The sequence below is a fragment of the Vidua macroura genome, chromosome 13 (assembly GCF_024509145.1).
Source record: "Vidua macroura isolate BioBank_ID:100142 chromosome 13, ASM2450914v1, whole genome shotgun sequence".
Taxonomy (NCBI): Eukaryota; Metazoa; Chordata; class Aves; order Passeriformes; family Viduidae; genus Vidua; species Vidua macroura.
In genome coordinates this window covers 15724486-15738893 of record NC_071583.1, presented here as the reverse complement: position 1 = coordinate 15738893, position 14408 = coordinate 15724486, and the positions used below count along the sequence as shown (strand labels likewise).

The following is a 14408-nucleotide window of genomic DNA, read 5'->3' as shown; positions in this document are numbered from 1 at the left end:
GACCCTGACATCATCACCCCAATTGGTGCCACATCACTGAAAGATTTTCCTGAAGTGACCAGAAATATTTCCTGGGGAGCCTGTGGTTTGAAAATTTCCAGTCTGATGAAGTAGAAAACATTGGGAAACTAGCCATGGTAAAAAAAAAAAAAAATAGTTCCTGCACTTATATTGTTGTTGTCTTAAATTGTTTAAATGTATTATATTATTTTTCTATTGCTGGGTGTATTGAATATCAACTCTTGTACATTTTTTGGCAAGTCTCTTAACATGTGGCAAACAATAACTTTTATATTTTCTCCTTATCTGTAACAGTTCTGATTGGAAGGTCCTCTGCAGTGAGGAAGTAAGAGCGAATTTCATGTTTTCCATATTCTAATTAATAGCTTGATGAAATATCCCAGAGAAGACATAGTTGCTGTAATTGGTGTAGAACTAATGAAAGAGGAGCTCTGATGAAACATATTGATATTTACCATAGTCTGCCTACAGAAGCAATTTTTTTTCTTTTTTTTTTTTCCCTCTTTAAATTCAAATTAATCCATGATAGTAAATACTAAATGCTCACCATTTAGAGTGAGGGGGATTTGTCACAGAGCAGTGGCAGTGTGGCATTTGTAGAGACTTTTCCATCACTAAGGGATAATGGGTTTAATGATGGTGTGAACAGATTGCTAAGTGCTGTGGTGAGCTTTCTGGGCTGCAGGGAGGAGGTTGGAGTCTGGCAGTGTCAGCAGGTACCTGGCAGGAAAACACCATTGGTTTCCACACCAAATGTCACAACGTTTTTGTTTGGTCTTCATTTTTCTTGTGGGCTCTTGTTCAGAGCAGCAGTTTTATTGCAGAGTGCTGTAGTATCACACTGGAGCTGTTCATTGTGACCTGACAGGCTCCCTGCCCACTCAGGGCTTCAGCGCAGGCTGGTGTCAGTGCTTCCACACAGCTGAAGTGCACACCACAGCCTCTCAGCTGCTTTATTCTGTCTCTTCTGCTGGATGTGATCGATCTGTGCAGGGCAAAGTGGGCACATTTTGTTTTCAAGAAGCCTGTGTACGAATCTAGTGCAATTAAAATTGTTAAACATAATTAACAATCCTGTACCATTGTCGTCTGGTGCTGTGAAACAAACAGCTGGGACCATTTTCAACTACCAGCTTCAATAAGGCTCAGACAAATAACTCCTTGGCTGGCCTGTGAAACGGGAAACTGTCCAGACCACCTTGCTCTGTCTCCTCCTCAGGTGAAGACAGAGACCCAAAATCCAGCCAAAGTCCCCAGACAGCTTGTCAGCCCTGCAGGAATTAGGGTGCTTGTGAAATTCAGAAGGTTTTCATGGCACCAGGGAGTACTTATGCCAAATTTCCTCTTGTTTAAAATGTGTGATGGATGAGATTCAGAATTAAAAAGCATTTTTCTAAACTGTGGCTACTTAGTGGACCCCTTAGACCGTGTCTGTGGCAGAGGGTTTAAAGAGGTCCAGGCACTTCACCAGGACACAATGAGGCCCCATCAGGAGAACTGGAAGGTTGATGGGGATTTAACTGAATGCACTTTCTTTTCTTTTAAATTTATGGTATGTAAGACAGTTATTAGAATATGCAATTAACCTTGAGTTCCTAAAATTATGATGTATTTCCTTCCTTGGAATACAATTCCAAATGAACTGCTGGCATAACTTCAGAAATGTCCTTGAGGTATTTAATAAATATTAATTTAACAGGTGATTTTATGTACAGGTGGAGTGCCATATAAATACCCATTCTTGGTTATAAATATTAGATTTAATCTCAGTAAGGACACTTAAAGTAAAAGTGAAATATAGGTAGCCATCAATTCCCAGGTCACCTAATTAAGTGGCATCCTTGCTTTGTAATTTTTATTGTGCTAAACAAGTAATGTGTGTACTAATTATGATGACTAATAGTTATGTTCAATCTAATTATAGCACTGCCAGGAGGCACTATAATAATTAAGGGTCTGTCAATGTTTTTACTACAAAACCTTGGCATTAGTGGTGTACAGCTGAGCTGTACTGTACTTGCTGCCTTATGATGTGGTAAAAGATTTCACACTGCATGTACTGTCTTGATTTGAATTACATTTGTTTACTTGAAAGGCATCTTTTTCTTAGTGTTTGAGATAGAAGGTTCAAAGTAAAAATGCTGTTTATTGGTTTTGAAGCACACACAAGCAAACTTCAAAAGTTTACATCACTGCTTGTTCTATTTGCATAAACATCAATATTTGGTTGTTTATTTGAGTGGAATCTCCTGTGTTAGCCAAACTGAACAGCAAATCCAGCAGGAGCAAGATCTGAGCAGAGCTTTGGGTTCAGTATTTTTATCTGGGATGGCTCAGACTGGCATAAATGGGAGGATTTGCTCTTCATTTTATGTGAAGAGAAGGCAATTCCTTTGTCTTTACTGGGGCAGAAATGGGAACAAGGATGTAAAACATACCTGGGCTCACACAGGCCCTGCTGCTCCACTGGGTGTAGGTGTAAGGCACAGGATGGGATGTTTTGAAATGGAATTAATGAAAATCAGTATTTATTGTTATGTCCTGTCCTGAATGGAGAAGTTCATTGTTAGGATTAACTATTTCCCATTAACTTTTTGGTTGTGGTCTACTGAGGACTCTAAAAATTGACAATGATGAAATGGATTTGGTGAAGGATGGTAAATATGGATACAGAACATGTATTTAAAAGATAAAATCCTTTTCTTTTTTGAGATAGGGATATATCTCATGAGAAATGTGTTTAAAACTATTATTACACATGCTATAGAAATTATTTTGGTTATGGCTGCTGTACAACAGGAGAACAGCGAAAAATGTACCAAGTCTTCTCAAAAATGGATATGAGAGAGATGACTTTCTTTTGGTTGGTTTGTGTCAATTTTGATATGGTGAAAGGCAGGAGAGGTTGGACAAATCTCACTTTCAAATAACCTAAACCAGTGTTCCTTGGTACACCTGTGGCAGGGCTGTGTTCTCTCTCTAACAAGAATGACATTTTCCACCTGAATTTTCAGGGTAGTCATTGTACAAACGGTGACAGAAGCGATGATTGTCAGCTATGCCCTCGTGTACATCAGCCCTGCTTATGCAGGAAAATCAGCACGAGGTAACACAGCTCCAAATGAGCAGAGTCTGGAAATACCAGGGGGCTCATTAGCAGTGTGTCTGGGCAATCAGCAGTGGGGAGGGAGGACATTTCACAGGATGAAACGTTCACAGGATATTTCAGGAGCTGCCAGAGCCAGGGGAGGCAGTGGGGCTGAGGCAGGAGAGTTCTCCTCTGGGCTGGGACTCTCAGCTCAGCATGGTCACAGGATCAGAGGCAGGGGTTGCTTTTTCTCACTGAAATGCTCACCTGGAGCATCACCAGTGCCAGAATCTGTGGAGGGGCCAGCTTGGTTTGTTTTGTGATTCTGGCCTTGCTGGCTGAGGCCAAGCACCTTCATTCCACCTGCAGTGCTCAGAGCACTCCCTGAGGGGCCTGGCTGCCTCCTGCCCCTTCTCCCAGAGACACAGGGATGAGCTGGGTGAAGCTCATCCCATCCCCTGAGAGCCTCTGGCTGCTGCGCATCCCAGGGGATTGTTTTAAATCATCCCATTTTTTACAGCTTCCTCCTTCTCCAAATGGAAGCTCCTTTAAGGAAAGCTCACCAGCCTCAGCTGAGTCCTTGGTCCAGGTGTGGTGGTACCTGGTTATTGGCTCAGCAAACATTCCCCATGCCCAGTGTTTGCTTTGCATCCTCGTACAAACAGACCCTTCTCCTCCACCCTCTCAGAGATCAAAAAGAGTTGACAGTTGGTGTTTAATATTATCTTTTGTGTGCTGCTTGCTTGATAGAGGATTTGTCACCCCTAAGAGTGTCAGGTGTTTCATTCAAGAGACCATTGAGAGAGTTGATGAAGAGAGAAATAATGCAATATAAGCAAAAACCTCTTAAAATGAGCTTGGAAATTCACTACCAGCCTTTGTTCTCTTATGGAGTGTCTAGTGCTGCACAAAGGAAAATCATGCAATCTTAAGAAATGGTCTGCCCCCTTAAACATGAACTATGTAACACATTCTGAATGTGCTTTTTTAATGTAAAGACAAGAAATTTGAATGGTTTTATTACAATGCTATCTGAATAAGCAAAAATGGAGAGTTTCAGCTCTTTAGTGTCAATATTTCACTTCTCTGCTATAGGACTGGATACGTCTCCTAAGTCTTCACTAACTTTCATTTTCTCACATTGGCTGTGTACATTGGTAACCTGGTAGACTCATGGATTATGGAAATTTTTACTCAAGGGTTTCAAATTCAGCTTGAACTTTGTTATACTCGTGGGTTGATTTGGTGCTGGCAGTGCACCAAAACCACAGCACAGGAGAGTGTCCAAGCAGCTGAGGGAGTGTGCAGGAGGGCTGAGAGCCAGGTGAGGAGCCTTGCTCTGATGTCTGCAAAGGAAGATTCAGTCATTGGACAGCCTGCTTGGGTCTCTCAGAGATTATTCTGATGGTTTCAAAGGGGGAGGCTGAGGAGTTTGAGCAGTAGGTGTTTTCACAACCTGTCTTGGTGATGATCACTCCTGAATTTCGTTTGACAAGTCTCACAATTTAGTGTAACACAGCTGTGAGAATGTAGGTCAGCGGTCTCTTTATTCTAACTATGATTTGTTTTCAAGGGAAAAAAAAAAAAAAGCCCAAACAACTTTAAAGGAACTGAGAGAGAACAAAGAGCAGAAAAATTACTTCAAAAAAAACTTTTAATGAAGCCTTCTGCTACACACTTAAAGAAGAGGTATTGTGTTTCCTGGAGCACTATTTACATAGCTGAATTATCTTTATGTGCTGCCACTTTATCCTGAGCCTCTCCTGGTTATTCTGACTTTGCTGTTTGCCACAGCTTAAAACAAAAAATTGCTGGGAAAGTAAGTCCCAAGGCTGTGAGTAAGAGACCAAAGGGCTGCAGAGTTGGGCTTCTATTAAATAGAGGCCTCTGCAGAATTAAAAGTTCACCTTTTATAGTAACTCCAGCTGCCAGCCCATCTGCACCACCCATCTTTGATGCCCCTGTAAAATCCTCCCTCCCTGGCACAGCTGTCCCTGGGTTCTGTGCTGGAATGGAGCAGGAAGGATTCCCCTCTGCCTGGGGCTCTGAGAGCAGTGCTGGTTTCCCCAGGGCAGCTGCTCATCACACACACCTGAGTCAGCAGAAACAGCCTGCCTTAGGAGGTGTTGAATTTAAATTTCAGTTTCTTCCTTCTGCTAAGACCACGATTACCCTGGAGGAACACAGCTGATTGTTTTTCCCTTACAGCAGCACAAGCCAACACAGAATGGCCATAATGGAAGGCATGAAAATGCTAAACATTAATATTTAGCATGTAGCAGCCTGAATTAAGGACTCTTTATGTGAGACAAGACAGAACAAAAGCACACTTCTGTGAAAACCCCTGTACCGTTGTTGGGAGAAACAGAAAATGACTGAGGCATCAATAAAACAAGGGTTATTGCAATAAGCAGCAGCCACAGCACACCAGCTGCCCAGCAGCATAGCAGAAACATTTTTGGGTAGTTTGAGAGCAACTTCCAACCATTTGCTCCAAAAAGCCACATTTTTTTTGTATCTTAATCATTACTTGGTCTGTTCTTTCATTCAAAGGATATCAAGGTACTGAGTGTAGAAATTAACCTGAGTGTGCATTTCCCTAGTGTCTGGCTTGATACCAGAAAGAGATTAGAGATGAATTTGCATTTTATGAGGGAGAAAAACTTGTGTGAAATTGAATTTCAGTCTTTTGTGGGGTTTATAACAACCCTTCCCCCAAATAAACTATGCTTGCTTTAAAAGCAGGTGAGAAATGTATGTTTAACTGACAGAAAATAGCATTCAGACAGCTGATTACTTGATTGATTGCCACTGAGCTGGATTGGCACTGAGATGGATTAATTGATTTTCCTGCATTTGGCAGGAGCCAGGGCTGTCGGAACAATTCTGAGCACTTCACAAACATTTCCCCTTTGCTGTCAGGTATGATTTGCCTTCCTGTACAGATGGGGAAAACCCAGCAGTCAAGGATGAGTGCCCCAAGTGAGCATCCTGCCAAAAGCAGATGTGGATTATTATCTGGGATGCCACAAGGAGCCCTGTGCCTCAATGACCTCAATTTTGATCTCATTTTTTGTTTTGGGGGTATAGGGCCAGGTTGGACTGAGGAGTTTACAGGGCACAAGGTTCTACAGATGCTGTCTTCACAGGAGTGGAGCTTACAGCCATTTCCCTAATTCACAGCCATCACTGATAAAATATTATGGATCCCAAAATATAGGGCAATGTAGCCGGCCTTTTGAGCTTCAAATATGTAACTAGTTTGGAAACCAGATATTTCTCCCACCTCTATTTATTATCTTTCATGTCCTCTCCTAACTCTGACAAGAAGATTAAGATAGATGGCCTTATAAAAGCCTTAAAGCACTAAAGACTAATTGTCCTGGCCAGCAGAGTTTGCCTTTTTCATTGGATGGGGCCAACGTGAATTACCAGCACATCAAATACAAATACATCCACTAAGAGTCTCACCTCTGCCTTTCTTTACTCTCCTGTTTCCATTTTGGACAGAGGTATTAATACAACAGTGACAAACTAGAAATCAGTGTCAGATGTAAAGAGTGTTTATTATCCATGAGAAACCGAGTTCTGCTTTTCCTGTGGTGTCAGCAGTGATTGATGAGGCTGACACAGAGGAACATCCTCTTGTTTTGACAAGTTTGATAGAGCCTTTGACTTGATATTTTTTTCCTGATGGATAAAAAGGAAACAGGTATGGCAGGCTTAGTGTATATAGGGTTTTGGTGTTGTTTTTTTTTTTGGTACAGTTACAGTCTGCTGAGAAATCCTGGTCTTTGCCAATAAAAATCTTTGAGTAGCAAGCTTCTCTCCAGCTTCCCTTGCAGTAGCTTTATACAATTTCATTTCTGCACCATCATTTCCTATCCTTCCATGCCAATGACAGGCTTTCTTCTCTCAGCCAGTGCATAGTGGTAATGAATTGTTGTTTAACTACTTTTACAATCCCTGATTTTTCTGAAATATTTTAATTGAGGACACCCCCTCATTCATTTATGCTCCATCACATTTCCTTCTCTTATAGCCTGTCTCTCCAAGTGAAGCTGTAGGCTGGTCTGCTGGATTCAGGATTATTAGTGTCAGTAAAAATTAAACAGTGAGCACTTGGTTTCACATGCTCCTGCTGTTCCTGGAGATCTCTGCCTTCTAAGTGCTTATGCACTTCTGCATGATAGAAGGAAAAGAAAAACAGCCCAGTTAAATCAGGTCTTGTTTAAAGCAAGGGATAAAATGAGATAGGATTATAGAGCTAGCTCTTAAATTGAACACTTACCTCTTTTTTTAAAACCTAGACTTTAAATATTAGAAGGACAAGGCCAAGTCCTGCTAAAGCCTGACAACACACAGTGCTTAGGGTGGGAGTCTAAGTGCTATGTTTATTAAATGTTTGATGTACTGTGTTTGATGTTAGTGGGATTAATTCACCCCTAAATGAAAAGATATTTTACAAACCTGAAAGGTAACGTGGTCATTGAAATGCTGAGAGTAAGAGCAGCCAGGTCTGGAGACAGGGACAGAGCTACTTCTCATGACCGTGTTGTGTTTTAAACGTTGGCAAAGCCAAACCTCTGTGAAGGTTTATTATGTTTTCTGTGGTTGTGGAAAGATGTCTGCCTTGAGCTCCCACTCACTTCTTTTTATGCAATGATTCAGTCAGAAGAAGCCAGGAATTGCCACTTGGAGGCAACTGTCTTGTCACCAGGACTTTTGGCTACTGAGTCAATGTCCTTGGGATTTTGCTACAAAGCTGTTCTAGGGACATCCAGCTGCACAGCTGAAAAGGAAATCACCCTTCCTAAGCCAGGACAAACTGCTTTGGAATGAGTGCTCCCATGAGATTTGACGGCACAAAGCGTGCTGGGATCAATGGTGCCTTCAGAAAACATCTGCATTTCTGAAATGTCTTCTTGGCAGCATTCATGTAACAGCTTGAAGGTTTTCTGGATTTCTTTTGTAGTCAAATGACCACAGGTACATCCTCCATAGGCAATACAATACATGATTGTGTTCAGGCTTGCTCTGCCTTTGTTTGGAGCTGGGTGATTTCAGGGCTTATGACCAGGGCTGGTCATTGAGGAATGTAAGAATTGAGAAGTTGAACCAACCTGGTTCAAAGTAGCATAATAAATTAGAGATTTCTACAAAGATCTGAAACTCCATGATTTGAATGCCTGTCCTGTTTGATTTGCACAGCTATAAACAAAACTAATTCAGAGGAAGTGTCTTTACTGATTAAAAAAAATCAAAATAACAATGTAACATCAGATGTATCATTAACTTTTGTCATTTGCTTCTGAAGAAAACAATGCATTTTTCCCTGAGATAAACCAATTATTTTATCATGTGTGAACTCTGCCAGTGACAGAGTATCTGTCATGTGTATTGATTCATGAAGCACCTGTAGATTTTATTTGTCAATAACAACTCCTCTGGGCTCTACAAATATATATTCTTCAAGTTTCTGCAGCCCAGCATGTCTGGCTGTAGCTCACTTCCACTGCATCCAGAACCCAGAAATCTCAGTGCTGACATAGTGATCGTTGATACTCTTATCTCTAGAAAAAGGAATCATTAGTACAAATGAAACAGGAATGGTGAATGAGATAATGCCATGTCTCTGTTGCTTCACAGAGATGTCTGCTCTGTGAGCTCAGGGCAGTAGCTAAAACTTGTTCACAAAATTCAAAAGGAAATGTGAATTTCTAGGAAGTCAAAAAATTAAATAGTACAGCCTGGCTTTCAGACTGGAGAGGCAGCTCCAGGGGATGAGGCATAATATCTTTTTTTTTATTATTATTATTTAAGAAATGAATACAATTCATGTTAGCAATTTGTGGTTTTCTCAAGAGTTAATTTTTCTGCCCTCATTTTCCCTTGAGTTTATTCCAAGTTATCTTAATCACAGGCTATAAAGTAATTTAAAAATACAGATCTTTAGATCCATCCCCCAGAATGGCTCAGAAGGGAGTATGTGGGTCAGGGGGACGCTGGCACCAGAGCCTCATCAGACTGTGACAAAATAAATTATTCCACCATTTACGAGAGCAGACTATGAGGTTGGACATAGTGAAAACTGAAGCTCCTTCTGTGCCAGAGATTTTACATATAACAGTGGTTGTGAAACATCCCCCAGAGGTGTTTGTGCAGCTGTTTTATACCACGAGTTTTCTTTACAGACACTTGAACAGTCAGGCTTGCAGGAGTGGCTGATAGAGCTGTGCTAAAGGAAGGTGTCGAGGGGCAAACCCATCATTTTGTCCTGCAAATGTTCAGGGACTAAAAGCAAAAACCCCCCAAAGAACAAAAAAACAACACCATGATGCAGAGCCCTTGGCTGAGGGAGGGGATTTGGGTTACCAGCTTGGCTGAGTGTGTGAGGGTGGAGGCTCTTAGCAGAGCCATTGCTCTGCACCAGGAGGGTCTTTTCAAGGTGATCTGTCCAAACTGGTGAATTGGGACAAAATGTGGCAGGTGAGCAAAAACTTGTGCACGTAACAGAAGTCCAGAATGTGACTGAAAACATTCCAGTTCACTGCTGAGAAGTGCTGGCCAGCAAGAGGAGCAAGAGGAGCTCCAGCATGTGTCTAAATGGTCAGGGTGTTTCAGGATCTCTTCCTTTTGCCTGATTTTGTCATCCACAGATTTGGCTTCTGCTGGTGGGAAATACCTTTTTCTCTGAAATCAGAGCAGATGCTCATGTGTAGAACACATAATAGAACACAACAAAACCATGTGTGAATGTACAGACATCCACTCCAAGCTGGCTCAGCAGAGCTGCAGCTCCCAGAGGAGCCCAGCCAGCAGCCCAGGTTCCCCTGGAGAGGGTTATCCTGTGAGCTCTGGATCCCCCCAGCTGTGCACCCATGGGTGGACACACAGAAAGACCCCTTCCTCCACACTGCTGCCCCTCCCACAGCCCAGCCACTAGTTGAAAATACTCCTTTCCACCCTTCACTCCTCCTGTATCATCACCCTGAGCTGTGGAGACAGGCAGGCACAGTGTGTTCAGACTTGGTGCTAATGGATCAGATATCCAAGAAGTGTCCCAGTGTGGCATTTCTGAGGACATGGCATTCCTGGGGAGCTGATGCCTTCCCATTGTCTTTGGAGAGAGCCTTGGGAGGGAGCACCAGCCTTTGGTTAGGAGCAGAGCCCAGGTCTGTCTGCCTGGTCCCAGGGGCAGTTGTGCTTGGCAGGTACAGTCACTGTGTGGAGGATGGGTTTTCTCCCTCCCCAGGGCAGAATGCCACACTTGCAAGAACTGCAATTGTCCCAGACCCCTGGTAGCTGTGGGTTTTGCTGGACTATACCAGGAAGCAAGGGTGGCTTCAGCTCCCTGGATCATGGAAAATGTCCCATGTGCAAAACTGCATTACTTGGACTGTACTAGCAGAGAGAAGGATTGTGAGGCTGATGCCCATGGGGATTTTTGAGAGCCCACTGTAATAGCAGTAATATGGGTGATATTTTTCTGTTCTACAGTTCTGAGTATTATTTAATTTTCCATGGTGGTGGCAATATGATCCAGGAGCTCAGGGATCCTGCCGTGGGTATCCTTTGGCAGATGAGGAGTGGGGATTCCTGGGAGCCCGCAGTGCCAGCTGCTGGGAGCTGTCAGTGAACCCAAGAGCACAATGCCTGTGTCCTGCAGTCACCTTGTGCCACTCTTGGCTCCCCCAGGGCACAGGGATGGGGCAGAGAGAGAGGACTCAGCTGTCACCCTCCTGGCTCCAAATACTTGCACTCCTCTGCCACCCCCACACAGCAGCTGAAGGGTTTTTTCAGGATTCCTGACTAAATAACACCGAGGCTCAACTGTAGCCTGTCTAGAGACAACCCCCAAAACATCCTTCCTGTGCAGCATGAAGAGAGATCTCAGCACTGCTCTCCTTATTCCATTCTCCATGACCATTTAACTGTGGTGATCCACAAACACCTGCTCAGTGCTTAAAGGAGGAATCACTGAAGTGCTGTCTTTACATTAAAAAATATTATTTTCTTTCTTTCTTATTATTTTCTTATATTTTCTTTCTGCAACCCATGAACTCTCCTGTGAGAGAATGGTCTGAGCTGGGAAGCTACTGATCTCTGATCTATTCACTTTTCCCAGTGATGTTTACATAAAAAGTGTCAAGAAATAACATCTACATGGCAATTTGAATTAGCCTGCCTGGAAAACTCCTTTCATCTATCAAATGAGTAATAATATTTCTACATCTTCAGCACTTCCAGAGGCGTTAATTCAGATTATGATACAGCTGCAGGGCTCAGGATTAGCAGCTTCCCCAGGCAGTAGATTTACAATTGGACTGTAAAGCTGCATCCAGTATGGCTTAACTGGAGAAGGATGCTCAGACAGCTGCCTTAGAGCACTTCCAAAAGAATAAAACAGCTGGAGCAGTGTGGAGGGAGAAAGTTCATCCAGGCAGAGTGGCTGACTCTGTGCTGCAGATTTGTAGTTCCCTGGGAAGCAGCAGTGTAACTGGTTAAAATGTAATTAAAGCCAAAATGAGATATTTTGTTCAAATAAATTAAATGCTTCAGAAGAAAAACCCAACACAAAACTCTTTCGACTCTCCTGTGCAGATGCTGATTTTTTCAAAATGGAGTTTTAGTTCATTAGTGCTTTTTTCAGAGAGCCAGGATTTCTTGCTAGGTGAGGTGCTGAACCAGTTCCTGGCCTCTAAGGAGCACAGGCTGATAATTGTGCCACCTGATCTGGGATATTCCACACGTTAAGGCTGGTTCAGGTTGCTGTTTTCCATCTAAATCAAGTGAAGCAGTTCCTTTTCCTGAGTGACTGGCCTGTGTTGTGACATTGTTTTGTCCTATGGCAGGAAAGAATTCTGTTGGTTGACAACTGAGTAAATGCACAGAACAGTAAAGTGACTTGAGCAACAAAGGTGACAAAATACAACAGAAATGACACAGTGGCTAATAAAACCAGATGCTCTCCATGGCTGATGGCCTCAGTGACATAGCCCCCTGCTTTTTCCATGGCATTAAACCATTTTTTTCTAAGGTCTAATGGCTCCATAAGTGCAAAAATGAATGCAAGAAGAAAAAGTCAAAATAAAATCCCAAATAAAATAACTGGAATTTTTTATAATGCTATAATGTTTGTCACAGTCATCTGACTAGGACCCTGTTCTAGGTGCCCCCAAATTAGCAGGCAGACAAACTGTTTGGGTTTGGAGCTGGTAACAAGCAGAAGGTCTGGCCACCAAGAGGGTGGGGACACTTCCAGAACAAGTTGTGCCTGGGAAGAGAGACAGCTATGACAGCAGGCTCCAGCAAGCCTGGGACTGGGTGAAAATGATATTTTAGAGTTTTTGTTGTTAAATATAACTGTGAGTAACACAACAATTGCCTTCATAACTTTTCTTGCAGAAATGAGGCGTGTTGAACTGTTTCCAGGTGGCAGATGGTGAAGGATCCCACTCTCATGTTGGCTAGATCTGCAACTGGCTGGAAAGCAGCTTTTCTTCTGTGTTGTGTGATCTGTCATGGGAATTCTCAGACAGAAAAGAAAAGGTACTGAAATTAAAAGGCTAGTAAACATTTCCTCTTATTCCTGGCTGGGGAGGCAGATCCTGCCTCAGCGAACTGCTGCAACTCATTGTTGCTCAGAAAAACACTCTGTATTCACCTCCACACTTGCTGATCAGAGATGTAAATTCAAATGTCCTTTTAATAACTTTCTGTTTTTCTTTTTTATTTGGCTCTTAACAAAAACTGTTTCTTTTTAAGCAGAGTTCAAAGTAAGATAGGAATGTATCAGTATTTCCTGTCTGTTATCAAGGAGATCACTTCCAGCTGCTGGTCCTTACACTATTTATCAAAGATTGATAAATAGAGTGACCATCTTCTTGAGTCAGCTAAGCTAGAGCCAGTGGGAGAAATAAAAATAGCAGCTCCCAGTGTTTCTGCTTGTCTCTGTAAAGTGTTTGAAGTCATTATCTGAGCTGTGACAATGTAAATGCTGCTGACCGTGCTGTGCTTTGTGTACTTGACTTTCACTGGGCATGGCCAATGAGAGCATTTCCCAGTAAATTCTATGGCTGCCCACTGATGTTGCTTTGCCAGGCAGTCAGTTTTCCTGGGAGGTGTTTCAGTTTGGGATTTGCAGTTCTCTCCACTGCACCTCAGCCATGGTGCTGGCAACCCTGAGGTGCTGACTGGTACTGGTGATACAGCAAAGGTAACAGCCAAGGCAGCTGGCAGTGTTGTAGGGATGGTGGCAAAGTGTTTATGATTTTAGATGGCAAAATGTGTAAAGTGCCTATGACTCCATAAAGATGCTGGAAGAATAAATAAAATAAATTGGACCATCTGGCACTCACAACTTTCTATGCAGCCTTAGCCAGCAGTTCGTAGGAAACTAAAACATGATAATATTGTCCCTCTCAATGGTTGTTAGGAGTGATCATTGTGAAACATGTGTAAACACTGAACTGGAATTTTTGGAAACAGCAGTGTATGCAAAATTGGCAGAAAATCACAGTTGCTCTGGGGATCAGAATAACTGGAAGGAGAGCACCAGCGAGCCTGGAAAGCCTCTTGGATGTGCAGGACAAGGAATGGCTCATGCAGAATTGCTGGCTGGCTGTGCCAAGGCTGTGCCAAGGCTGCCAGGCTGAAGGGCTGCTGGAGAGGTGGCACTGCTCAGGCTGTGGGCTCTGAGTGACACCAGGCTCCCTGTCCAGCTGCTCGTGGCCGTCCTGCCCTCATCCTTCACAAGGGCCAGTTGTCAGAGCTGCTGTGAGGAACAGGCTCTGCTGAGTGTGTTCATAAACTCTTATTGTTTCCTGAGTGCTAATGAGTAAGTCATGGAGAGAGCTTGTAGGAACAGGCATCTTAGCAATTTATAACCTATTGACTGCTGGGTTTAGTTGATTTGAAATTACAATGCCCCTCTCCTCCCAGTCTCATTTTTTAAATTCTTGGCTTATGTACAATGGATCTCAAATATTTTCTTCTATTTGAACCTTTTAATAACTTTATATTTTTTAAAATCGTAAATGTCAGTTTTAAGATTGAAGAGGAAAACAGTAATTGGAAATCTTTATTAAGCTCTAGTGCTTGATGTATTAATCTCCTTGTTCAGGTATGTGGGGCTTCTGAAAAGTTGGAAAGAAAATCTAGAGTGAAGCTGTGCTGAATATTTGGGTTTTCTTTTTTTTTTTTTTTTGTCATCTTCTTGTGGAGTTAATGACACTAAACATAAATTGGGGATGAAATGGACAACCCTAAGCTTCTAGTCTGGCTGTGTGTAGCAGAT

General features: G+C 42.5%; 1 long non-coding RNA gene across 1 annotated transcript in view; it reads left to right on the top strand.

The window, feature by feature from the left end:
- LOC128813974 (uncharacterized) overlaps positions 1 to 14408 on the top strand; it is a 56701-nt gene that overhangs the window by 25745 nt on the left and 16548 nt on the right. Inside the window, exon 3 of the long non-coding RNA XR_008439237.1 lies at positions 12518 to 12661. This is a non-coding gene — a long non-coding RNA (uncharacterized LOC128813974). The remainder of the gene's footprint in view (positions 1 to 12517; positions 12662 to 14408) is intronic.